The sequence below is a fragment of the Cupressus sempervirens genome, chromosome 10 (assembly GCF_028749045.1).
Source record: "Cupressus sempervirens isolate cs-2001-9-10 chromosome 10, ASM2874904v1, whole genome shotgun sequence".
Lineage (NCBI taxonomy): Eukaryota > Viridiplantae > Streptophyta > Pinopsida > Cupressales > Cupressaceae > Cupressus > Cupressus sempervirens.
Genome location: NC_143127.1, coordinates 963,444,815 through 963,470,719, shown reverse-complemented (window position 1 = coordinate 963,470,719; position 25,905 = coordinate 963,444,815). Strand labels below are relative to the sequence as shown.

At 36.3% G+C, this 25,905-nt stretch overlaps 1 pseudogene; it reads right to left on the bottom strand.

Moving 5' to 3' along the window:
* Nucleotides 1-360: 360 nt before the first annotated feature.
* LOC149537173 (cytochrome P450 716B1-like) lies at nt 361-2,605 on the bottom strand (annotated as a pseudogene).
* Nucleotides 2,606-25,905: the final 23,300 nt, after the last annotated feature.

Below are 25,905 nucleotides of genomic sequence, written 5' to 3'. Positions count from 1 at the left end.
CTTGTTTTGCATCATTTCTATTTTGTTGTTATGTGTATGATTTTATTATTTTTGATTGTTCAATGTTATCTTTGAAAGTATGGAATTCAAAAAGGTGAAGATTTTGATTTCAAAAGGTCACACCTAGATCGACAACCCCATCCAGATACCTTTTTACCCATTCTTGCAACAACTACTATGTGGTCATTGCAGCCAGCTTTATCTTTGACTTCTATAGATTTTATTATTGTTTTTTAGGAGTCAATAGAAAATGAAAAAGTAAAATAAAAAACTAGATTTTAAACTATTATTGTGATTCCTGATTTCTTATCATACAAAGTGATTGAATGATCAAAAGCTACAAATTTGAAATTAAAAAATTCATGAGCTTTTAGTGTAATTAAAATTGTGGATCTGGTCGGTAATGAAATCTATTTGAGATTGTGGAATTGGTCTGTAATGGAATCTATTTCTGGGACACATTTGATTACCTTGCCCAAAAGGGATATAAGAAAATGGATCATGTTTCTCATTGAAATGATTTGGATCAAATATCTTTGAACTTTTTTAAGTATTCCTCTTTTTATTTGTTTGTCTCATGGAGAAATGAACCTGTAATTAGTATATTTTGTTACATTCGAATAAGAAAGATTATAAAAAATACCATCTTTGAAAAAAGTGTAGAAAATGTTTAGATATTTACCTTCCATCTCTTGGGAATTTTATAGGCTCCATATAGAACATCTACTTTTGCCTGATTAAATCCTCCATTAATAGGGGCCATGATGCAAGTAATCCATACATTTAATCTCATTCCAAGTGAGGTACTTTTCTCCCACCCATGTCTGATTTTATCACAATCTGAATTTTCACATCACTTTTTATATCTAGAACAATCAACTAAAATTAAAACCTTATCATCTACTGTAGGAGCAAGTGCTAGGCACATGAATAATTTTTTGGATTGTATTTGTGGTGGTGTTTAAATATTTTGTTATTATTAAATTTTAGGCTTTTCATTGGATTTGGGGTGGTGTCTTAATTTTAGGGCATAGTTTTAATATTGTGTTATAACTTTAGTAAAGGTTTAAACAAAACCTTTATAGGTTTGGTGGTTGCCAAAACCAATTTTTAACTGTTTGGCTTTGTTTATAAATTCTCTCCAAAATCTTTTGGGAGGAGAGGATTTTTTTTCTTTTCCTGAGAAGAAGGCTAAGAACATTGAGCAAATTGGGAAATTATTTTTGCTATGCCCTAAATAGATGAAATAAAATATTGTGGTGGTTTCCTATTACTTAGTTTTATGCTCTATTATTTCCAGCATGCCTCAATATTTTAACATTGCAAATTGATGCACATCATCTCTATTGATTTTTTCTAAATAAAATAGTAGTGGTATTTATACTATGTGTAGTGTGTGTAGAAGTTATTGTTGCAAGAAATAGACTTACAAAAGGTTTTGAAAGTCAATCTAAATAGAAATGCCTCTTGCTTACGTAAACACCATGTAATGTGGCCTAAACGTGGTGGAAAGTGGGTATAAGGAGGAATGTATAGTATTTATTTCATGGCCATTTGCAAGAACAAGTTGAGAGTTGAGGGATCATGCATGTGGTGAGGAAACATCTCTATGTGCTTGCCATGAATGAATGGATGCAAATTGTAAGGTGTTGTTCATATTGAAGTTTTTGCCATTTTTCTTATGACTTTGCTGTAGAATTCTCCAGCTTCTTCCTTCCATCTCATAAGTAGGGTTCTTATTATTTTTTATTCTTGTTTCCTCCTCATCATCATCTTATTCTTGTAGAATGAGGTGAAAATGGTAACTACCTTTATGAAGTTTTTGTAAGAAATGTGGGTAGAGAGAGAGGTGCTTAAGAATGGTTTCCAAAGTGGAGGCAATGGTATCATAACCGCAAGTGAAAAGACCCATCAAATTGTCTGCAATCTCCTCATCACTAAGACTAACACCACTCCCTTCCTCCTCTGCCCTTAACACCATACTAATAAATTTTTCCTTTTATAGAGCTAGATCGACAAAAGGAATTGAGAAATCATGGTGGCACACGCTTTCTTAGCCTTGGAAAAAGCTGTTAAGGAAGGTCAAGATGCTGAGAAAGAAGCCAAGAACTAAAATCATGAAAATTGGGTCTAAATATCTCCAAATCTTCCCCAACCTTTAAAACCATAAAAAATCTATAGCCATAGACAACAACATTTTCTTCACCTTATGGTGGGTGAGCACAACTTGGCCAGTATGCTAGTCTGAGTCAAGATGGTGCAGCACAAGCCTTTCAAATGGTGCAACTAATTTCTTTAGGGTTTCCATTTCGAGAATAGAATGTGTTATCAGAACATTCAAAGATTTGTGCCAGCTATTCTTGAACAATGTATTTTCATTGGTAAGAATGAATGTGTCTGCCTGTGCAGCTGACATGACCACTGTAGGGGTATTCAGATAATGGGTCTTAAAATTTACACCATGCCCAGCCTTTCACATGTCACACCAGATGTTGGGGTTGAGCTTATGATTCCATGAGCTTAGATAATCAAGTGATTCTCCCTAATAAGGGATTCCAATGCCACCTGGTGGAAGCGAGGGCATATTGCCTTTGGATTTCAATCTTATTGATATGAATTAATCAAATATACAAGACAAGATGATGAAAGATGCCAACTGACAATGAGAGGATCCTGATTTTATTAATTGGAATAGATGCTAAATCTGATAGTCAGGTGTTAAATTTGATAATGGCTTTTGCATGTGTAATGAATGTTCAGTTGATGAGAAAAAATTAATTATACAATCTTAGCATGTCAAAAAATGGGTATCTTCTAGTGAGGAAATAGGAAAATAAATCCACAAAATTTGAATACCATGCAAGTGCCAACACTATTTATGCACGCCTATGTTCATAGATTTCCACACAACTATAGCCACATAGAAATTTTTTGTAAGGAAGCATTCACACAAAGGAAAATGGCAAGATCCAAATATGGCTTCATGCAGTCATGGGTGATTTTTGTTTGTTTATCTATCCTGATCATTACTGCCAGTAAGATTTAATTTTTAAAAAAAAAATTCAGTGAGCTAACGTTGAATTTGTTAGAATATTAATTGTGGTTGGTCATTTCTCCCTAGAGCCAAATGCCCACCTACCTCCTTGACGGCTTGCAGAACAATCAAATGAATTTATTGCATGGTAGGTGAAAATTTTTGAATTCAAAAATGAGGGGGAAAATTTTTTGCAAGTATAACAAAAAGAATGATTAGATTCATTCAACCAAGACAAAAGGAGAAGAATTTGAAGAGCTCAGAAGTTGCAGAGCAGAGAAGGCAGAAAGAGGTGATTAGCAGATTAGTTGTTGCAGAGATAGAAGGAATTATTTTCGTGCTTGCAGTTGCACGTGCTTCTTCTTGTCATTTTGTAAGTTTGTAGTTTATTGGTTTCAACCTATTGAAGCAATGATTGCTCCAGGTGTTATTGTATGCAGCCATTAGAGCTGCATGTTTGAACTTTAAAGTTTAAAGTTTTATCAGTTTAAAGTTTAGGGTTATTTTAGGGTTTTCTGGTTGAAGCCAAATGCTCCCAGATCTTGTATTAGTTTGATTCAAAGTTAAATAGGAAGCAAGCAGACATACTTGAATCTATTGCTCTTTTCTTGTTCATTGCATTTGTGAAATTTATTGTTGAGTATCTCAAGCTTTGGGTCTCTAGTTTTAATGGTGAACATATTCACGTCATAAGTCTGCACTGGGTATTGTCTTTGGTAGAAGTCATCTGTAGTTCAAGCAGAGTTCACTCGGTAACATCTTTTATTGAGCTCCTCCCTATAGTGGCTACCGACCTCACTGGGTGCTTTCCTCTACTGAGCTCCACTCTCTAATGGCTACCGAGTTCACTTGGTAATCACTTTGCTTACCAAGCTCACTCAGTATCCGTTGGTTATTGAGTTGTGTGTTTTATCAAGCTCACTCAGTATCCTTTGTCTACTGAGTTGTTTGTCCTTCATTTACCAAGCTCACTCGGTAAAGTCTCCTGCCACTTAGTTTCTTAAGTTATCAAGAAAATTTTGGCACTCGGTAATAGTTTTTGCCGAGTAGATTTTTAGGTTTAGGGTTTTTTTGTGATTGAAATTTTTAATATTTCTCACATGGTATCAGAGCTTTGAGGCCCCACATCCAAAGTGAGTTAGGGCATTTGTTTTTCTAGGATATTTATCATGGCAGGAGATGCAGGAAAGATATGGTAGTAGCCACCACCCTTCAATGGACAAAATTATGATACATGGTCAAAGAAAATGAAAACCATTATGGTTGCAAATGATTTGTGGGAGTTTATAGTTAATGGATTCAATGATGTGACTGATCTAACTCAGTATGCTGCCCTCACAAATGTACATAAGACTCATTTGAAAGAGTTAAGGAGGAAAGATTCAAAGCCATTAAGTCTTATTGAAGCAGCAATGACAGAGATAGTTTTTCCAAAGATTGCAGCAGAAAATTATGCAAAGGAAGCTTGGGATATCCTTGAGACAAACTTCAAGGGGACTGATAAAGTCCACACAGTAAAGCTACAGAATATAAGGAGGGAGTTTTAGAACCTTTAGATGAAGGAAAATGAATCAATTGCAGACTTCAGTTCAAGGACCTCAAATGTGATTAATTAACTGAAGTCAAATGGAGAAGACTATCAAGAGCAGAGGATAGTAGAAAATATATTGAAGAGTTTACCTCATAAATATGACAACTTGGTCATGACCATAGAAGAGGCAAAAGACCTCATTGTTTTGACAATGGATGAGTTGATGGGTACTCTTCAAACCCATGAGCATAGGATCAACAGATCTACTTCTTCATCTTCCTAAGAGCAAGCATTCAAGGCTTAGCCAAATCCAAGAGGAAGGGGGAGAGGACGAAATGGATCAGGTAGAAACTCTAGAGGTAGAGGCTAAGGAAATGGAGGATAAAGAAATGCTACAACAAAAAGCTCAGGAAGAGCAGATGGAGCAAGTAGCTCACAAAATACTTCAAGAGGAGGTAAGAAAAACTACAACTCAAATAAGAGTAATTTAGAATGCTACTACTATCATAAATATGAGAATTATGCAAATGAATTCTGGAAGAAGCAAAATGATCAGTCAGGACAAGCAAATGTAGCTGATGTGAACATGGGAAGTGGACCCAATGCTGTCGCCTTCATCATGTGTAATGTTGGTGAAGAAGGAAGCCCTAAGGTTTGGTACCTTGATAGTGGATGTAGCAACCACATGAGTGGTAATGAAACCTTTTTTTGATTCATTGACAAGAGTTTCAAATCAAAAATTAAGATGGGTAACAATGGAACCCTACCAGTAGTGGGCAAAGGATCTATTATGGTCCGCACCAAGAAAGGTGAGAAGAAGAAAATAAAAAATGTGTATTTCACCCCTGGTATGAAGTACAATTTGATGAGAATTGGTTAGATCATTAAAAATGGATACAAAGTGCTGATGGAGAATGACATGTGTGTCATTCAAGAAAAGGATGGGAGCAAGAACCTACTTGTAGCAGTTCAAATGACAAAGAACAGAATGTTTCCCTTGAAGATAGAGACATGTTTCTCATCTCAAGCTGGTGTTGCACCTCCCACACAATTAGCTCTAAGGAGTGTGATTGAAGACCCCTCATGGCTATGGCACCTCAGGTATGGTCATTTTGGCTATGCTGGTTTAAATTTATTGTCAAATAAAAGAATGGTAGAAGGTTTGCCACGTATAGGAAATTCATGTGACAAGTGTGAGGCTTGTATTTTGGGTAAGCAACATAGGCTTCCCTTTAATTCTAGAAATTCTAGGAGGGCTAGATATCCATTAGAATTAGTGCATACTGACCTAGTCGTTCCTATGCAAGTTACTTCCATTGAGGGGAGTACTTATTTCATGACATTCATTGATGATTTTAATCGTAGAACATGGGTGTATTTTTTAAAGAATAAATCTAAAGCATTTGAAAAACTTGTAGAATTTAAAGACCAAGATGAAAGAGAATGTGGACACTATATCAAGGTCCTAAGATCAGATAGAGGAGGGGAGTATACCTCCAATTCTTTTGTAAATTTTTGTAGGAAACATGGCATAAAGAAAGAGCTCATAGCCAGCTATACACCACAACAGAATGGAGTGGCTCAAAGAAAGAACATGACCATTGTTGAAATGGCAAGGAGCATGATGAAAGAGAAAGGTCTCCCAACTAAATTTTGGGGAGAGGCTGTGGCAATAATAGTTTACCTAATTAATAGGTGTCCTACAAAGGCAGTCTATGACAGAATTCCAATCGAAGCATGGTCATGAAGAAGATGGACAGTTTAATGCCTAAGGGTTTTTGGATGTGTTGCATATGCAGACATACCTAAAGAGAAAAGGTAGAAATTGGATGAAAAAGGAGTGAAGTGCATTTTCATATGGTATAGCCTAGAATCAAAGGCATAAAAATTGTATGACCCATTGAACAACAAGATGATGCTTTTAAGAGATGTGGATTTTCTTAAAAATCAGTCTTGGTATGGTTCAATTGATGAGTCACCGAGCACTTCAAGTAAAGTACCAATTATAAGTGAAGAGGATGTTGATGAACAAAAAGAAGAAGGAGCAGATAGAAGAAAAGGCAAGCAGCCTCAGTCATTACCAAGCTCCTCTAGGCATGACCAAGTGTCAATGCCAAGCAGTAGTAGCAAAGATTCTAATCCCACACTCTCCTCCCTATTACCAAGAAAGACCAAGAGTCTTAGGGAGATATACCAAGATGAAAGGTATGAAGATTATGATGCGAGTGTTAATTTTGCATTATTTTCTCATAGTGATCCAATATATTTTGAAGAAGCTATTAAGGAGAAGAAATGGTGTAAGGCTATGGATGAGGAAATAGATGCTATAGAAAGAAATGAGACATGGGAACTAACTGATTTGCCTCTCAAGAAGCAAATGATTGGGTCTACAAGACCAAATGTAATGTTGAAAGAAAGATTGATAGGCATAAGGCAAGGCTAGTAGTCAAGGGCTACAAATAGTAGTATGGAAGAGACTATGATGAGACATATGTCCCTGTTGCAAGAATGGAAACCGTGTATGTTGTCATAGCAATTGCAGCTCAGAACAAGTGGAAGGTATTTCAAATGCATGTGAAGTCCACCTTCTTAAATGGTGTATTGAAGGAAGAAGTATATGTGGAGCAGCCACCTGGTTATGAAGTTACAAGTGAAGAGAACAAAGTATATAGATTGAAGAGAGCTCTCTATGGGCTCAAGCAAGCTCCACGGGCATGGTATAGTAGGATTGACTCATATTTGATGAGAAATGGCTTTAGCAAAAGAAATGGTGAGCCTACTCTCTACATCAAGGTATCAAATGGAAATGTTTTGATTATTGTCTTGTATGTAGATGATTTGATTTTTACTAGAAATGACAAGGCTCTAATTGGTGAGTTTAAAGAGGCCATGAAAAGTGAATTTGAGATGACAGATCTAGGTCTCTTGAAATACTTCCTAGGCATAGAAGTAAAACAAATGCATGATGGCATCATCATCTCTCAAAGAAAATTATGCAAGGTAGATCTTGGAGAGATTCAAAATGCAGAATAGTAAGGCAGCCCCCACACCAATAGTAATAGGTCTGAACTTGAGCATAGAAGACAACAACAAAAGAGTGGATCCAACACTATACAAGAGTATGGTTGGAAGTTTAATGTATTTGACTACAATTTGGCTAGACCTAATGCATGCAGTAAGTCTGATTTCCAAATTTATGGAAACACCAAAGGATTCCCATTGGCAAGTAGGAAAGAGGATCCTAAGGTATGTGAATGGTACCAAGGGATTTGGAATTTTGTACACTACAAATGATGAATTCAAGTTGGTAGGTTATACTGATAGTGATTGGGCTGGAAGTTTAGATGATAGGAAGAACACTTTAAGATATATGTTTCATATGCGATCGGGTGCAATTTCATGGGCATCCAAGAAGCAACCTATTGTTGCTCAATCTATAGCAGAGGTTGAATACATAGCAGCAAATGCAGTAGCATGTCAAGCTATTTGGTTAAGGAGGATCTTGATAGATTTTAATGAAAGACAAGAGGATGGAACCACAATTTATTGTGACAACATCTCATCTATTGCATTATCCAAGAATCTAGTCTTCCATGGGAGAAGTAAACATATTGAGATCAGATATCACTTCATCAAAGAGTTGGTGGAGAATGGGGATATCAAGATGGAATTTTGTAAGTCTGAGTAGCAGCTAGTAGACATTCTTACCAGGCCATTAAGCATTGGAACTTTTGTACACCTAAGAGAGTATCTTGGTGTAGTTGATTTGGATCAGTAGTGATCCTTGTTTGCTTGGCTCGAGATAAAGGGGGAGTGTTGGAATATTAATTATGGTTGGTTGTTTCTCCCTGGAGCCAAATGCCCACCTACCTCCCTGACGGCTTGCAAAATGATCAAATGAATTTATTGCATGGTAGGTGAAAATTTTTGAATTTAGAAATGAAGGGGAAAACATTTTGCAAGTATTACAAAAGTAATGGTTAGATTCATTCGACCGAGATAGAAGGAGAAGAATTTGAAGAGCTTAGAAGTTGCAGAGCAGAGAAGGCAGAAAGAAAAAGGTGATCAGTAGATCAGTTGTTACAGAGACAGAAGGAATCATTTTCATGCTTGCAGTCACACGTGCTTCTTCCTATCATTCTATAAGTTTATAGTTTATTGGTTTCAACTTATTAAAGCAGTGATTGCTCCAAGTGTTATTGTATGCAACCATTAGAGCTGCAAGTTTGAAGTTTTATCAGTTTAAAGTTTAGGGTTATTTTAGGGTTTTCTGGTTGAAGTCGAATGCTCCCAAATCTTGTATTAGTTTGATTGAAAGTTAAATAGAAAGAAAGTAGGCATACTTGAATCTATTGCTCTTTTCTTGTTCATTGCATTTGTGAAGTTTATTGTTGAGTATCTCAAGGTTTGGGTCTCTGGTTTTAATGGTGAACATATTCACGTCATAAGTTTGCACTCGGTATTGTCTTTGGTAGAAGTCATCTGCAGTTTAGGCAGAGTTCACTCGATAATGTCTTTTATCAAGCTCCTCCTTGTAGTGGCTACTGACCTCATAGGGTGCTTTCCTCTACCAAGCTCCACTCTCTAGTGGCTATCGAGTTCACTCGATAATCGCTTTGATTACCGAGCTCACTCAGTATCCTTTGGTTATTGAGTTGTGTGTTTTACCAAGCTCACTTGGTATCCTTTGGCTACTGAGTTATTTTTCCTTCATTTACCGAGCTCACTCGGTAAACTCTCCTGCCACTCAGTTTCTTAAGTTACCAAGCAAATTTTGGCACTTGGTAATAGTTGTTGCTGAGCAGATTTTTAAGTTTAGGGTTGTTTATGTGATTGAAATTTTTAATATTTCTCACAGAATTCACATGCTGATTTTAAGATTAGTTTGATGTTGGCATGTATGTATTTCTATTTTAGAAGTTAAATGAAATGTTGTTGTGGTGATAAATGTAGGGATACATGGTAGTATTGTTCATAATTGTGAAGGGCTAGGATGTTCTATGATTGTAAAAGGAGCACTACAAGCTGGCGATATGCCTAATAAGGAACACTGTAGAGAAGTTAATAGTTGTAAACATTGTAAGCAAGCTAGATGTGATTGTGAGGGTGATAGCTTTGGTCCAGTTTGTTGCTACTACTCCAATTGATGATCACAAACATTACTATGTCAGAATAATTTGAGAAAAATTTGGTTTTGTTTTAGGTCTTCTGCTCCATCCTTTATTAGATTATAAATATAATTATTACAAATTGAAGTAAGTTAATAATTGTTGGTCTTGTAATTGGACTGAGAAGTGGGGTTTCCTTCTTGAACTAGTTTTTGAATTTTAATTGTGTGTGTGCGTGCGCGCGCGCACGTGTGTGTGTGTGTGTGTGTGTGTGTGTGTGTGTGTGTGTGTGTGTGTGTGTGTGTGTGTGTGTGTGTGTGTGTGTGTGTGTGTGTGTGTTTTCTTTAGTTCTTTTCCCATAGAATTCTTGAACTAATTTTATTTCACACACACACACACACCACTTTCCCTCCAAAAAATATATAATTTTTTGCCCTTTATTATTATTATTAATCAAGACTATAAAAGTTTTGTTTTTAAAATTTAAATACACTATTATATTATTATATTTGAAAATTATTTTTTCTTATATAATGTAGAATTATTGTTGTGTTAAATTATTGATTATTCATAATTCATTCAAATTTCTTATAATCAATTTACTTTGATTTGGTATTATCATATATAATTTCTAATTTAAAATAAAAATAAAAATTTGAGAATGTATATATAAAATTAATATTTGTGGTATATTTGTACAATTATTTTTATAAAACTTATATTTACAACAATTTTACAACTTCATCATTTAATCATCTAATATTATAAATTTCATGTGTAATTGTTATGTACACCATTTAATTATTCATTTATAATGTAGATAAATCTAATATTTTATTGTACACCTATATTCTTTCAAACAACCAAAATTTGACATTACATTTATTTGTTTATTAAATAATTAATTTATTAACAAGATTAAAATTATAGACATTTATTTTGATATACATTTATTTGTTTATGTATATTTGATTATTTAAATTATTTCTAGTATATTATATATTCTTATATTTTGAGGACATAATAATGATTAACAAGATTAATGATGGAAATATAATTTAATCATGATAAATTATCTAGTAATTGGTGTAGACACCTAAACATATTTTTAAAAATAAAATATTTTTATTTTTTGAAAAAGTCCCTAATGACATCATCATTTATTAATTAATTATTTATTTAATTAATTAATTTATTTTTTATGCCATTAAATCCATTTATCTTAATTAAAAATATTTAATTAAGGAATCCCTCCCAAAAATGTTTAAATCTTATTTATTAATTATTTAATTAATAAATTGACCAAAAATCCCAAAATATATAATTTATTTATTTTTTGCCCAAAACTTGGCCAATTTTCTTAAGATCACTAACCTCTTCCAAAATCTTCTAATCCTTCTTTAATTTCGATTAAAGACTAATCTCTTCATTTCCTAACCCTAATCCCAACTCAAAATATTTAATTAAGATTAAATATTAATCCTCATGTTTATTGAAAATATTTTAATAAATATCTCCTCAACCCAAACCCTTGAAATAAATAAAATTTTATTTATGTCCTAAAAACTTTATTTATCCTCATCCTAGGAAGTTCTAGACTCTTCTAGAAAGTCTTCATCTTCATCCAAAGCCTAGACTCTTCTAGAAGATGTCAATCCTTATCTTTGACCCTAATCCTAATCCCCCCTCTAACCTTGTCACATTCCCTAAACATGGGTTAAGACTTGCTAACCCAAGCCAAAGCCAACAAATATTTCCTCCTTCACCCACCCTCATTAAATGCCATCTGCTTGCCCATCTCTAACAAGCCTAATCTAATCTTAACCCAAGCCTAATCCAAGCCTTAATCATTTGCACATTCCTAAGTCAAGCTTACGACTTTTTAAATCCAACCCAAGTCAAAATATCTCAACTCTCTCACAAATATCCCAACCATAAAACTTTATGAAGCCCACAAAGCCATAAATGACTCTTACAAGCCCATTCATTGCTATTACTAGCCATTATGAGGGTCTTTATGAGCTTTGAGCCTCCTTTGTTGACCCCTCAACCCCTCTTACTCTAACCAATGACCCTATGACATGTGTCACTCCCTGATTGGTTGTAAGAAAGCACAATCCATGTGCTCTCCTCTCATTCAATCTAAACCTTCCATAAGATTTCTCCCATCCTTGCATCCTAGCCCTTGATCCCTCAAGCCCTTTGCCTATTTAAAGAATCCTCTCCTAAGCCATTTTAACACAATCTAGAAAGTAAAGCCATAATGCCATTTTGAGAAGCCATTTTTTACATCAAATTCATTCACAAAAATCTATCAAAATTCCTTCATTGAATCCCATTTGAGCATTTGAGCATACATACATAATCAAGCCATCTTAGCTATTAGACACACCTCTACATCAAGTGATCATCCTCATTGAGAGAGCCTATCCATTGCTCATATTCTCATTTGAGGACTTCACTTTGTCTCTCATGAAGTTATGTTAAATTAGTATGCAAATTCTTTTTGATTGTTTTAATTTAGTGTTTCTAACATACTAAAGTAGCATATACATTCTGGCACACCTGGTGGGACCCCGCATGGGTCATCTTCATTAGCTTTTTTTAGTCAAGTTTTGTATGTCATTTGCTGATTTTGGTTAATTTTGTTTGTTTTTGTGATTGGTAGGATTGTATAAATTAGTTTTGTAGGTCCACATGAGCATGAAGAAGACAAGGGAACTCATAGTCTATCTCATAGTGTTTGTAAAATTTTTAAGCTTATAGGTGGACGAAGCACTTGGAATTCTTCTTCCTCTTCTTATCTATATTCTTCTTCTATTCTGTCTACTTCTTTTTCTTCTTCTTGAGGGATCTTGGCCTTTTTTTTTTAAGGAAGCAAAATCATACACACTTTTTTTTAAGTTCTTAAAATGAAACCCCCAAATCATACTTAAATCTATTAAAAATTAAAAATTTGCAAAAAAAAAAAAAAATCTTTTAACAAGTGAAACTAAACCAATCCAATCATTTTCATCCTTGCAACATAAAGGTTTTAGATGCATTCATGCAAAGTTAGGAACACTTAATTTTTGAGAATTTAAAAAGAACTTCAAGTTTCCATTTCAAAAGGTTCAAAATCAACACTAAGTGCACACTAAAATCTAAATCAAACTCAAAGCATAAATCAAGGATAAAATGAACCTCATTTGCAAATATTTTAAAGTTCTTTTAAAAATCTCATGAAAACTAAGAGTCCTAAATGGTTGCCAAAATTGTCCTAAAAAGCTTTTTATATTTGTTCCAAACAAATTTCTTGTTGCAAAATCTTGAATGTTTCTTAGGTTTTTCATGCATCAAAACAATCTAAGAATATCATTTTTGGGCTTAAAACATGCAAACTAGAACACAAAATCTTGAATGAAAACCAAAGTCTAAAGAGTCATTTTCACTTTTGAGTCCAAAATAATATTGAATGATCTAAGGTTAAAACAAAGCACTTCAAAGTTCTTAAAACAACATGCAAAATCTCAATCTTGAATGCTCAAAAGAAAAAACTTGAATGTTTAATCACTTGTCTTTGAATGCATGTTGCTAAAATCACTCTTGAGTGCCATGGATTAAAATCAAGTTTATTTTATTTTTTTATTTTATGAGTGCATGATTAAAACAACAAATCCAATCTTGAATGCCATAGATCAAATAATCATCTTTTGGGGCATAAAAAGAATCCACATTTTAGAAACTTTCTAAGTTATAAAAACAAATAAAGACACTTTGAGTGAATTTGTTGTTGGACTCACCCTCTTTAATCACCCATCATTCTAACCATTGGTCGCAATATCAGCACCATAAATGGGGATGGGTCTACCTAAGAAGGCATTAAGTGCTCTACAAAAATTAAATTCCACTCACTTGAGTTTTTATTGGTTTTTCTAAGATAGAAAATTTCTTGAATGCACATTAGTCTTGCTAACACTTCATTTGGGCATAAAAATTGAAAAAATCTTGATGTGGAGGGCCTCCGGGTGCACGCTTGAAATTGAGTTTTACACACATCTTTGTTTTGGGCTTTAAAAAATCTCACACTCAATCTTGAATGCCTTAAAAAAAATCAATTGATACTTGACGTGGAGGACCTCCAGGCGCACGAGTTTACTTTTTGTTGACTCTAAATCTTCTTGGTGTATTCATTCTTTTATCACTTGTCTTTTGTTGGTGCATTTTAAAATTGGAATTGAACCTTTGCATCTTGAATCACATGTGTTTTCAAAAGGTCTAGATCAAAAAACTTAAAGTGTCAGTTGGAAAAGAACTCTATCTTTTAACCCAAGATCATCCAAGTCTTCTCTCCCCTTGTCGTCTTTCAAGGTCATCTTGGGTGCATAAGATTAGGATCCAAAATCTTGTCTTAGCTATTAGGAGGCTTGCTTGAGGATTTCATCACCCCTTGGGACAACCTCAACTCCAGTGTTCCAGAAAAGTATAAAGATCGGGAGGTGAATCCAAAGACACCTCTCTTGGGATCAAAATTTTGTCACTTGAGCTAAGCCTCAAGGAACTTTATACCCTTGAGAAGTGAAAGAGGACAAGTGGGTTACTGCTCCTCTCGGATGTTTGACATTGTTTTGGTTTCATCTATAGATTTGGGCCTCATGTACCTTGGGTATATCAAGGACTCCCTAGCTAAACCAACTGTCAGCCTTGTAGACAACCATCTAGGATGTCAATGTGTTTGAAGTGACTGATCAAAACATTTGTAGAATATACACACTCCTTGGTTCACGTATCACATTCTAAGAATCAAAAAGTTCTATATGGTTGTTCCTATCTATTGCTTGATCTTTCACTTGTTGAATGAATGTTTGCCAAACTTGGTTAATCCTATTTTAGGGAACACTTAGTGTAGTCACTACCTGTTTCAGAAGTTGAACAAGTTGAAGAAAAACAACCATGATCTCTCAAAGCCAAACAGATTCAAGAATTTATGTCAAAACAACTCAAACCCAAACAAAAGTTTCACAAAGCAAAATTCAAGCCCTCTTAGGCATACCAAGAAATTGTAGCCAAGAGAAACAAAGTAACACCAAGCCCTCAAATCACCAAACTCCATAAAGAAGAAGACAAAGCAGCCAACAAAACCTGTCAGGACACTTGGTTAGATTGCACTATCAGATTTAGCAAGCATCCAGGAGTTAACCCTGCTTATGTCTTACCAACTAGGCATGATTTCTATGAATAGGCCCCCTTGTTTTTCCACATATTCTTGCATAAGTTTCACTTTATAGCCATCTTTTTAGGAAAGCCATCCATTCTAGGTTATCTCTTTAAATCATTTTAGCTCATCCATCTCATCTAGGTCTTTGACTTAGAATGAAACCAATCCCCTCAAACATAGCTAGCATCCCAAAAAGCATAATTTTCACATCCAAGCCTTCAAAATTTTTGTCACCTTGCCAAAGGTTTTCCATTCCTACCATCTTGCAAATCCACCAGCCTCACTGAGGTTATCCCTTTAACAAAGCTTTGTCTAGGGTAATCTAGCTTTGTCACTCGTTATCCCTCATCACCTTGAGCAAAAGGTTGGGATCCACAAGTGGTCAATCTCATGTTTTTCCTAAAGGATCATCAGTCTATCCTTAAAGTTGACACAATCACCACCAAGCTTGCACATAGGAAAGTAGACCTTTCATGCTTTGGCAACATATCTTTTAAGTTAGAATCTCCAACCGAATCCTCCTTACGTTTGTCATATAGCTTTGCCTCAACCTAGGAAATCATTTGCATAGAAAAGCCTTCCCCCTTTGCATCCATCAGCATTGTTGCATCTCATCCCTAGGAACATTTTCATGCCACCAATCACTCTCTTAGCCAAGAAGAAGAAAGAAACAATGAAACCCTATCATTTGGATCAAACAAAATCACTCCCCTTGAGCACTCAACCATCCTTCAGCCCAGAGAACACTATACCATCACCTACTGACATTGAAGCTTTTATGAACCAACCAAGAAATGCAGTATTGGTGAATGCCATTATAGACAAGAACAAAGAAACAATCATGGCTAACTTTTTGAGGGACAATATAGGAGCCTTCGACTTTGGAAGACCTCCTCCCTTATCAGATCCATCTCACCCATTGTTTGGACAACTACCACTCCCAATAGGCTCTTATGATTCAGATTATCCTCAATATGTGCCAAAAGAAGAGCCTCAAGCCAATCCTTATGATCCAACAGACCGAAACATACTAGCCTCCACTCAAGTTGAAATCTCCCTTCCGCATGCCAATCTAACTGCCACCACTCTACCATTGGTCCATACCACTCCATCCCAAACCCCCTTCACCCAAACCACCTCATCATTCACTCCCTTCACTATTGTTGTTGCTGCTCTCCAACCCAACCTTGAAAATTCAACCATCTCCCAAATCAGTGCTAGCATATTTGGCCAACCTCAGCAATATACAACCAAGATGCCACCCATGGGGCCAAGTAATCAACCTTTCATCACCCCCAACTTGTTTATCTCAGCTCAGAGCACAATTCCATCATTTCCACTAGGTCCTTGGAGCTTAGTGCCATCAAGTACAAATCCACAAGCTACTGCTCTCACTCCACAAAGCTATCAAACCCCAAAAGCTACTACCAATGTTCTTCCAAGCTCTCAAGTGACCGAAGCTCCTACCACCACTCTACCAAGCTTTCAAATCTAGCCACCAAGCTATCACACTCCATCAGTTCCATTTCCAAGCTATCAATTCCCACCACCTCCACCACTAACTAATACATTACCTCCTATTACTAACTATTTTTCTATGCCACTTCTAGGAGGAAATCCACCACCACCAACCACCAATTACTTGGCCTCTTTTTCCATGTAGATACCTTCCCAAATGGGGGCACAACCCACATATATTGGTCAAACTCCTCAAATCCAAAGTCAAGTTCCACAAGCTCCCCGATCCTTTCCCCAAGCTTCACAACCATCTTATACCTTACCTCCACAAAGAAATCCATTTATCCCACATCTAGCTTATGTTTCTCAATCTCAACCTCAAATCTAATAACAACAGCAAGCGTCACAACACATGTAGCAATATGTGCCACCTCCACCTCAGCAACCCATCATCCCCCATTCAATTGCCCAAGCCATGTACAATCCCTGCCAGCCCATACCTCAAAGCCATCCATATTCCATTACCCCATCTAGCACATACCTACCTTAGGGCACTCCTACATTGGGGGCACCCCAACCATCACCCATTAATTCAGAATTGGAAGCCATGAAGATAGCTTTGAAGAACATCCAAGAGGGAAATGATCCAAAAACCTTCAAGTTTGAGAATGTGTCCTTACCCATTTGACAGAGCCATTACCATGACACCATTTCCCAAACACTTTGAGATACCCAAGTTTGACAAATTCCAAGGAAAAGGAGACCCTGTCACACATATCAAAGTATTTTACATGCACTACCAAGAAGTGGCATATGGTGACATCTTCCTCTTAGATCTCTTTCCCAAAAGCCTTGCCAGACTAGCTCTTGAATGGTTTTATAGAATACCATATGGCACAATTAAAAACTTTGCTAAATTGTCTGAGGCATTTGTAGCCTGATATGCCCATCTTGTCGAAGCAGAACTATCAGTAGTTGATCTTGTGCACACTAAGAAAAAAGGTGGAGAAAGCCTTCCTGAATATCTACAAAGATGGCAAACCCTTACCACCCGCATATCTTGCACCTTGCCAGAGCACCATTTGGTGAAAATGTTTATTGATAATGCCCATCCTAGCTTGGCTCACCACATGACCATGAACTATTTGCAGACCTACAAAGATATCAAAGAGAAAGGAATGATCCTTGAGCAAGGACTCATTAAAGATGGTGTGGTCAAGATTTACAAAGAAGCCAACCAAAATAAAACACATTCAAATGACAAGTCTAGGTATTGGAACAAAAAAAAGCATGTTGCAACAGATGGGGTCACTGACACCAAACATGTGAATATTGTTGGTCCTTCCCAAAATCAATCCAACCCATTGCATCAATCAAACAATCAACAAGCTATCAACTACCAATAGCAGAATCGCCAAAGCTATCAAAGCCACAATCCAAGACCCAAATTTCAAGGGTCTAGAAATCAAGCTAATGCCATCAATGTGGCTGCACTACCAAAGCCTAAGTTCCAACCTACACCTAGAAACTATACACCCCTTGGTGAGCCATTGGATGTCATTTTTGAGAAATTGACTAAGGAAAACCTCATCAAATTTCCTCCTACCCCACAAATTGACCTAGGCCAATCCAAAGTTGCATGGTACAAAGACAATGAGTACTAAAAATTTCATAGGGTAAAAGGTTACACTATCCTTAGATGCATGAAGCTAAAAGATTATGTGCAAGACCTCATTGATCGGAAAGAAATCACAGTTGGAGCACAAACCTCTCCCAATTTAGGTTTGCAGATCTATCAAAATGCTTTTCCTCCTCACAACAACCAAAATCCTGGAAAAGCCCTATCCAAACCAACAACAACAATACCAACTACCACCAGCCAAATCAACAACATGGGAAGAACAATGACCATACTTCATCCTACATAGACTATGGTAGCCTCATCAGTTGTATATTTGAAAAAGAGCCTTCTGTCAATGTTATCAATATCCAAGGCCCAAACAATGAGTGTGCAATCACCACTAGAAGAGCACAATTAAAAATCGTAGCTCCATTAGTCACATCAGCAATATCAACCCTAGTAGTATCATCAGCTCTGTCCAAAAGCCAATACAATATCTTGGAGCACCTTGAGAACATGCCAGCCCAAATCTCCATTTTAGACCTTCTCTGCACTAGTCCTATGTACAAAAACATCCTTGATAGTGCTCTCATAGAATCTCATGTCACTTTAGATATCAATGCTACTGATTTTTGTAATCTCATTGGACACCTATCCTCCTCATGTGCCCTATCATTCAAACCCACTGACATACCCGTGGTCAAGCCAAGTCACACCCTTCTGCTTCGCATAGCCATCATGGTATCCAATTTTTCTATAAAAAGAGTAATGATAGATAATGGATCAGCCTTGAATATTTGCACCCTAAAATTCATAAAACCAGCTAGGTATACTGAAAAAAAATCATCAGTGAGGTTATCACCATCAAAGCTTATGACAACTTTGAAAGAACCACAGAAGGAACTATTTTGCTACCAATCAAGGTTGGGCCAATCATCCAAGAAACACTCTGCCATGTTATTGATCTAAACCTACCATTTAGCATCCTCCTTGATCATCCATGGATTCATGCCCTGAAATCAATTCAATCCACTTACCATCAATGCATCAAATTTTTGCATCAGGGCACTGAGGTAACCATCCATGCTGATCCAAAACCCTTTGCTTATTGCAATGCAGTTGAAGCTTCATATGCAAACCATTGCCCTAGAATTGATATCGACATAGCCATTGCCAACTCATCCCACACTTGTAATGACCCAAAAACCATCCTCGCCTCCACCCTATCTACCATGAAGATCAATAACAAAGGCTATGGAGAGTATAGTCTATCAGATGCATTTGCTATCAGGGCACTCTCACTTGATCCAAATGCCCATGGATGATCAACATATCACAAAGAAAAGGAGATTCCACCTCCTCGATACAAATAGTTTGGCCCAACAACCTTTGTATCCTCAAAAATCCCTCTTCATGAGGAGCTCACTCTAGATATCAACAATTGGTTACATAAGGATGCACCTTCAAGAAATCAAGCACACCTTGATCACTTCAGCCAGAAGTATCCCCAAGAACATAAGATCATCACTGACAAATGGAACTATCAAGGTGGTGGTCTAGGACTAGAAGAAAGAGGCATGTAGTGCCCCATCGATGCACACAAGTGGGAATCAAAGTCAGGTCTTGGCTTTGGCATAGCCACAACTGGGGGCACCAATGAGAATGGTCACACTTTTTCAAATAGTCACCGCGACCTTGTTGAAATTGAAGACATTCTTGAGGAAATTGAAAAGAGAGCCTATGATGATATCCCAAACCAAATCTTCCTCAAAGACTCTGTTCTCCAAGAACTATCCATCCATTTCATTGACCTACCACTCACCCATCCACAACTCATAGATTGGGACCAACCAAGTGTCATACACATTGATGAGTTCACATCAGAGGAAGCACTTTTGAGATTCATGGGAGCTGAAACTCCTCACAAGAAAACAAAGCTAGATTCTACCTATATCTATAAGCTAGATCCCAAGGGGTATTTTGGAGAAAATCCCCAACCTAGTTTTGATACACCCAAAATTGGAACTAAGGTGAATTCAGGACTAGCTAAGGCAGCAAAGAGAACCCCTCAGCAAGAAAATCTAGAGTCACAATCAAAACATGAGGATTTAGCATTGCCTCCTCAAGATAATCGACTAAAGGTGTCTTCTATTCTAATTGAGGATACTAGAGAAGTCAACATTGGTTCTTTAGAGATCCCCAGACTTGTTCACATTGCTGCATCCCTATCACATGACCATGTTGACCTCCTCTTTGAGGTCTAAATAGAGAACATTGGCTAATTTGCATGGTCATATCAGGACATGCTAGGACTTGATCCAAAGCTTGTAGTTCATCATCTTGCAGTCGATCCAAAGATCAAGCTCATCAAAAAAAAGCTTAGAAAAATGCACCCCAAGGTGGCATCACTGGTCAAAGCTAAGTTAGAAAGAATGTTAGCTGCTAAGGTTATCCAGCCTATCGACTACTCAGAGTGGATCTCCAACATGGTCCCCATCACTAAGCCTTCTAGTGACATTAGAATCTGCACTGATTTCAAAGATCTTAACAAAGCTTGTCCAAAAGATGATTTTCCCTTACCCAACATAGATATGATTGTAGACCTTACAGTTGGACATGAAATTTTGTCCCTCATGGATGGATTTTCTGGGTATAATAAAATCAAGATTGCAGAAGAGGATCAACATAAGACAGCATTCGCTACCCCTTGTGGAACCTTTTACTACAACATGATGCCTTTTGGCCTAAATAATGCTGGGGCTACCTATTAAAGAGCTATGATAGCCATTTTCCATGATCTCATCCATAGCATTTTGGAGGACTATGTGGGAGATATCTTGGTTAAATCTCACACCTTCATGGATCATCTTGCTAACTTGGAGAAAGTCTTTGATAGGTTACCCAAATATCATATCATGCTGAATCCCAAGAAATGTGTCTTTGGGGTTACATTTGGCAAGCTTCTAGGCTTTATAGTTTCTAAAAAAGGTATAGAGATCAACCCCAAGAAGGTCAAAGCTATCTTAGACATGCCTCCTTCGTAGACACTATGACAACTTTGCACTCTTTAGGGAAAGCTTCAATCCATTTGACACTTCATCTCCCAGCTTCCAGATAAGTGTACACCATTTGCACATTTACTAAAGAAGGATGAAAAATTCAAGTGGGATCCTTTATGTCAATGCATCTTTGATCATCTCAAGTAGTATCTCATTAATCCCCCTATCTTGGTTCCACCAGTTCTTGGTCATCCCTTGATCTTGTACATATCAGCAATGCCTACTGCTCTAGGGGCACTTCTAGCACAGCTCGATGACTATGACAGAGAAAGAGCCATCTACTACATTAGTAGAACCCTAGTTAGTTATGAACTCAATTATACTCCTATGGAAAATGCTTGTTTGGTAATTGTTTTCTCAACTCAAAAGCTTCACCACTACATGCTAAGTCATACCATCCAACTAGTCTCCAAGATCGACCCTCTTAAGTATATGCTCTCCAGAACAACACTTATAGGCTATTTGGCCAAATGGGTTATGCTCCTTAGCGAATTTGACATCCAATATGTTGATAGAAAGGAAATCAAAGTGCAAGCTATAACGGATCACCTAGCTAATGCGCCTCTAGTAGATAAATATCCTTTCATCACAGAATTTCTAGATGAGAATATCTGTCTAATTGAAGAACAGCCCCCATGGAAATTTTATTTTGATGGCTCATACACATCTCATGGATCAAGGGCAGGAACATTGTTGGTCACACCTCAAGGAGATTACATTCCAAAAGCTTTCAAGCTATAATTCCCTAGCACCAATAATATAGCTAAATATGAGGCTCTCATAGCAGGATTAAAGATAGCTGGAGAATGGAACATCAGTGAGTTAAAAATCTTTGGTGATTCTTAGCTCATCATCAAGTAAGTCCTAAATGAATATCAAACCAAAGATGAAAAGCTATTACCCTACAAAGAGCTAGTTGATCAGCTAACCTAGCATTTTACAAAGCTTCAGTTTACACAAGTGCCTCGAATGTAGAACAAAGTAGCAGACGCTATGGCTACTATCGGCTCTCTCTTGGAAATTCCCCAAGTCGTTACACAGTATGAGTTTTTAGTCGAGAAGCTCCTCACACCTGCCTATGAGAATGATGACTCAAACCATGTTTGTATCTTGGTTGGTCCCCAATCCCCTTGGTACCATGAGATTCACACTTACCTTAAAGATGGTATCATCTCCCCTCACCTCACATGTACCCAACGCCAAAACCTCATTCAGAAATCATCTCGCTATGTTATCATAGCCAATACCCTATATCATTGGGGTTATCATGATACTCTCTCTCGATGTTTAGATGAAAATGAAGTGGCAATGGCATTAAAAGAAGTACACTCTAGACTTTGCGGTGCCCACATGAGTGGTATTGTCCTAGCATGAAAAATCTTTAGATCAGGCTACTATTGGCCTACCATTAAAGAAGACTCCTATGACTTTTTTAGAAAATGTCTCCCATGTCAGTAGCAGGCCAATCTTGTGCATACTCTAGCACAAGATCTACAGCCTATTGCACCACCTTGGCCCTTTGCATGTTGGGGCCTTGATATAGTTGGAACTATCACACCTCTCTCACCTGATGGACATAATTGGATAATAACAACTATAGACTATTTCACTAAATGGGTGGAAGTAGTCCCCCTAGTCTCAGCTATAGGAGTTCAGGGCTCCAAGTTCATCTTGTACCACATTGTTTGCCACTTCAGCATCCCATCCACCATTGTCACGGACCACAGAGGTAACTTTGAAAATCTCAACATGGAAGAATTACGCACTTCCCTCCACATCCATCACCACTTTTCTAGCCCATATTTCCCACAAGGTAATGGCCAGGCAGAGGAAACTAACAAAACCCTCCTCAAAATTGTAAAGAAAGTTGTTAATGATTTCGGCCATGATTGGCACCTACAAATAAATTTAGGCCTATGGGCCTATCAAACTTCCTTCTGTACATCCATAGGCACAACTCCATACTCCTTAGTCTATGGTGCCAAAGTAGTACTACCCATAGAGGTTGAACTTCCTTCCTTGCACATATCTTTGCAAGGGAAAATATTAGATTAAGAATACAATGTAGCTCGGCTCACCCAGGTAGATCTCTTAGATGAGAAGCGACAACAAGCCTATGATCATCTCACAGTCTATCAAACTCATCTCAAAAGGAATTTCAACAAGAAGGTGCTTCCATGACACTTTTAGCCGGGCGACATGGTCCTCAAAGAAAATATGAAAGTCCAAGCTGATCGAGAAAAGAAAGGCAAGTTTGAACCTACCTGGCTTGGTCCTTATGTTGTCACTACCTCCTTTAGCTCCAGAGCCTATTAGCTATCTACACCAGAAGGAGAACTCTTGAATGATCCTACTGAAATCATTCATCTCAAGAAGTTCTATGCTTGAAGATCCTTGGTATACCCAGCTTTTGAAAAATACAAAAAAATAGTAAAGAGAAATAAGTGTCCAATGGTGAAAACTTGGCAATTCAAGTGCCTTGGATAGGTACCTTGGTGAAAACCTAGTAATTTAGGTGCCTTGTATACTAAGACTAATCCATTATCTATCACTATCCTATCCCTCATCCATTCACCCACCATCCCATAAAACACCTACTTGTTCCCTTGGTGTTCCAACCAAATATCCAAAATCTAATGAAGCTTGTAAATCTTATACCTCAGCTTGTAAATCTTGTACACTAGCTTGTAAATCTTGTATCATCCCTTGTATCATAGCTTGTATATCCAAATCTTGTCCAAAGCTTGTACCATATTCCAGCTTGTATTATATACCAAAGCTTGTGTCCTAGTTTGTATCTTATCACATGCACACAAAGAACCCCATTTTCACTTAAGTTTTTTGCAAACCATCTACCTATTCACCTATCAACTATTATAGACATCCCACCCTTCACAAACATTTCCATCTCACAAAAAAAAAATATGAACAACCTTGTACATTTGTAACATGTCTTGGTCTATCAGCTTGTACATCCTCTTTAGCTTTGCACCATTGTATCTATCCAACTTTCTTGTCAGTTCATCCTTGATCAGCATCTTGCACACATCGCACAAATCTTGGTTAGCTATTTCAATGCATCCTTTAGCTAGATCTCCTATCATCAAAGTGTTATCCTTCTTAGTTCAACTTGCCAAGTGCATCACTCATCGAAATCCACTAGCTTAGGTGCTCTCCGATAGATCCTTGTAGGATATAGCTTTCCTCATGTATGATCTTGGTCCATTAGTATCTCATCCTACCCATCTCATTGGAAAATGGTTTTCTTTTGGATTTTCACTTTCTTTTGATTTGGAATCTTCCCTTTTGGGTCTTGAAGTATCTTTTCCAAGCAATCTTTTTGTTCCCTAATCAAGCCATCTTAGCTATTAGACACACCTCTACATCAAGTGATCATCCTCAGTGAGAGAGCCTATCCATGACTCATATTCTCATTTGAGGACTTTACTTTGTCTCTCATGAAGTTATGTTAAATTAGTATGCAAATGCTTTTTGATTGTTTTAATTTAGTGTTTCTAACATACTAAAGTAGCATATACAATTAGTAGGTCAATATTTTTTGGATAAATTAGCAAGAGTGTTTTTAAAACTAATTAGTGGTAGTGGAAACCTTTATTTTTAACAATATTATTAAGTGGTAGTGTTAGTATTTGTAAAATAATAATAAAAAATTGTAATAAAATTAAAAAAGTAATAGCACAAGCATACTTTTTGTTAATTTTTTTTTTTTTACAAAAGGTTTCTATAGCTCAATATAATTTTCTATTTTGACTATTGTTAAAATATCCATTTCTATATATTCTTATTGGTCAACACAAAAAAAAATGAAGGGAGAGATAATCTTCTTCATCTTCTTCACTCTCTTTTTCCCATCTTCTCTTATCTTCATTCCATTGTCTTCATATCTACTTCTATCTTCCAATCACATTCTATTTTCTTCTCTACATCTTTTTTTTTTTTCAATATTTAGATAATATATATATTGACCTCTTATTTTACTATTATATCCACTTTTTGTGACTATTCAATTAATTTACACCAAACACCATCAATTATTTATGGGCAATTGAGATATTTCTAATTTTTTTAAAATTTCCTTATCAAAGTCATATACCCAAATAATTAATTTTCATAAATTTGATTGGTTGATTTTCTTGTGTTATAGGACCCTTTTTTTCAGGGTGGGTCCATAATTCATTTTCTCTCCACTATTTGAGGAGATAAATTAATAAGAAGACTAATATTATCAAATTTACTAACATTTGTAAAAATATATTTTAAAAATTGAATTAAAACTATAACAATTTTTTTGCTAAACTATCTACTATGACTAAAGGGAAAGTGCATGCCACTATGTGGTGATTGTTTCTTGGTTGCTTTAATATAAGTAATAATAGAATATAATTATAGTTTCAAATAAATAATTATTAGTATTAGTATGAGAGTGAAATTAAAGTTTGAAGTTATATAATTTACTTAGGAGTAGAAATAATTAATGTCACTTGAAATAAAAGGTACATTATAATTTATTTTATTTTTATAAGTATATGTAATGCTCTTTTACTTTTGACTTAGAAACTATTATAGTTTGAAAATCTACTAATGAAAATCCCAATTTCATCATCTCTATAGGATAAAAAACCATCAAAATCCCATCAACACTATAGGGTGAAACCCCAACAAAAAATCACAACTCTCCCAATTATTGTAATTTATGAGGAGGGACAAAGACCATCAAAGACATTGAAAAAAGAGACCCACTAAGTCCACATAAATAAAAAATAGCTCGCCTTCACTAAATAGCCTTGGATCAACATCATAGTGATCTACTACATTTTAGGAAACCCAATTCGGAGCTGCAAAGATCCATCAAGCCAAAGAGGAAAAGTAGCTGAAA